General features: G+C 56.8%; 1 protein-coding gene across 1 annotated transcript in view; it reads left to right on the forward strand.

Moving 5' to 3' along the window:
* Positions 1-2500, forward strand: part of reln (reelin) — a gene marked incomplete at its 5' end in the record, with an annotated part of 131321 nt that overhangs the window by 45154 nt on the left and 83667 nt on the right.

A 2500-nucleotide genomic window follows, 5' to 3' on the forward strand; every position in this document is an offset into this window, starting at 1 on the left:
CACGATCATATGAAGGCCTTTATTCTTCTCATGTGCTTTACTGTAGCTGCTGGTTTCAGGTTGGAGGGGTTTAATCCTGTTCTCCTCAGAGCTGAGGGGGAGGCTTCTCGCTCCTGCCCTTTTCGCGACGTTTCAGACGATCTGTCTGCCTGGAGCCGGTCCAGTTCCATGAGCTGGTTTTACCCCAGTGATGTAATCCTGGTAGCCCTGTGGTCCTGTCACTCTGGCCCTTTGTTTACTGGGGGGAATCGATAGACGACAACCTGCTGGACATCCGTGACTGCGGAGGGCAGGGGAGGCTGGTGGAGGAGGTAGACATCGGGGGGGGAGGACGGGGGGTGGGCTCGTTGTAATGCCCTGGAACGGAATGAGGGAATGGTATCACACACGTGTTGTTTGATACCCGTTCCTCATCCTGTTCCAGGCATTACGATTAGTCCCCGTCTACCTCCGATTTCGACCTCCTCCTCCAGCCCCCAGCCTGGGCTGCTACTCACAGATCTTCCTGTGGTTAACCCAGAGATCAATGGACCCGACACTTTGGCTGTCAGACAGGGACAAAAGCCAATTATCTCACCAATGTCCTTTTCATTGGGTCATCAATAACACAACTGATGCAATTTCCCTCCCTGCCCGTCTGCACTAGGTCAGACAGTGGAACAGTTGCGGAGCATGGATCATAGTCTCCCCAGCTTCCTGGATCTCTGTAGAAAGTGTGATTTACGTAGTCCAGGATAAGGCTTTCTCTGCATCCGCTAACACATGGCTGGTGGTTGATGAGCTCAGTGCGTGACTCAGACCTTCGCGTCAACAAGCTGTGTCTCTATGGTGCTTCTGAGGGGTGGGAGGGACACCTCTCTGTCATAGGAAGCGTCTGGGACAGGGCTGTAGACACCAACACCACCACCTCCACCTCCACCAACACCACCACCTCCACCTCCACCACCACCACCACCTCCACCAACACCACCACCACCAACACCACCACCACCACCAACACCACCACCACCCCCACCACCACCACCTCCACCACCAACACCACCACCACCCCCACCACCACCACCACCACCACCACCACCACCACCACCTCCACCACCACCACCACCCCCACCACCACCACCAACACCACCACCACCCCCACCACCACCACCTCCACCACCAACACCACCACCTCCACCACCACCACCACCTCCACCACCACCACCACCACCACCACCTCCACCACCAACACCACCACCACCACCACCACCTCCACCACCAACACCACCACCACCACCTCCACCAACACCACCTCCACCACCACCACCACCACCACCAACACCACCACCACCTCCACCAACACCACCACCACCCCCACCCCCACCACCACCACCCCCACCACCTCCACCACCACCACCTCCACCACCAACACCACCACCACCACCACCACCACCACCTCCACCACCACCACCTCCACCACCACCACCACCACCTCCACCACCACCACCACCACCACCACCACCACCACCTCCACCACCACCACCACCACCACCACCACCACCACCTCCACCAACACCACCACCACCTCCACCACCACCACCACCACCTCCACCACCAACACCACCACCACCCCCACCACCAACACCACCACCACCACCACCACCACCACCACCACCACCACCACCACCACCACCACCTCCACCAACACCACCTCCACCACCACCACCTCCACCACCAACACCAACACCACCACCACCTCCACCACCACCACCACCACCACCAACACCACCACCACCTCCACCACCACCACCACCACCTCCACCACCACCACCACCACCAACAACACCACCACCACCACCACCACCAACACCACCACCTCCACCACCACCACCACCACCACCACCACCTCCACCACCACCACCAACAACAACACCTCCACCACCACCACCAACACCTCCACCCACCCACCACCACCACAACCACCACCACCCCCACCCCTGGACCTGCCCAGCTCCTGTCTACATACTATGTGCCCGCTTCCACTCTCTACTCCTGCCTTAGGGGGCTGGTTCTCACCTATGCCCCCCCCCCCCCCCCCCCCCTCCTCCTACTCGTTAGTGTCCAACACTCATTAACACCTGTGTGTCCAGCCTCGTTAACACCTGTGCCCTGAGCTGGTTAACAGCAGGGGGGATGAGAGGAGTGGAGGTGTGGAGCTTCCTGTCAGATACTTGTGCATCACACAGGCTCATTCACTAAGGTTTATTGAATTTATTTCACCTTTATTATTATTCATCCTGGTTAGTCTCATTGTGATATCATCTCTTTTTCAAGAGAGAGCTGGTCTTGTTAGGGAGGTGTTTCTGTTGTTGGTCTTTTGATTATAGCCCTGTGAAACCTACTGTATGTTCTTGCTTGTAGGAGCTATTTCATTAGTTTGATTATTTTGTTATTATTATCTGTTATTTTTGTATTTGTTTATTCTATTTGTAACCACTAGGGGCAGCACTTGGGAAAAAGG

Source organism: Nansenia antarctica (assembly GCF_963989245.1).
Source record: "Nansenia antarctica genome assembly, chromosome: 14".
NCBI classification, from domain to species: domain Eukaryota; kingdom Metazoa; phylum Chordata; class Actinopteri; order Argentiniformes; family Microstomatidae; genus Nansenia; species Nansenia antarctica.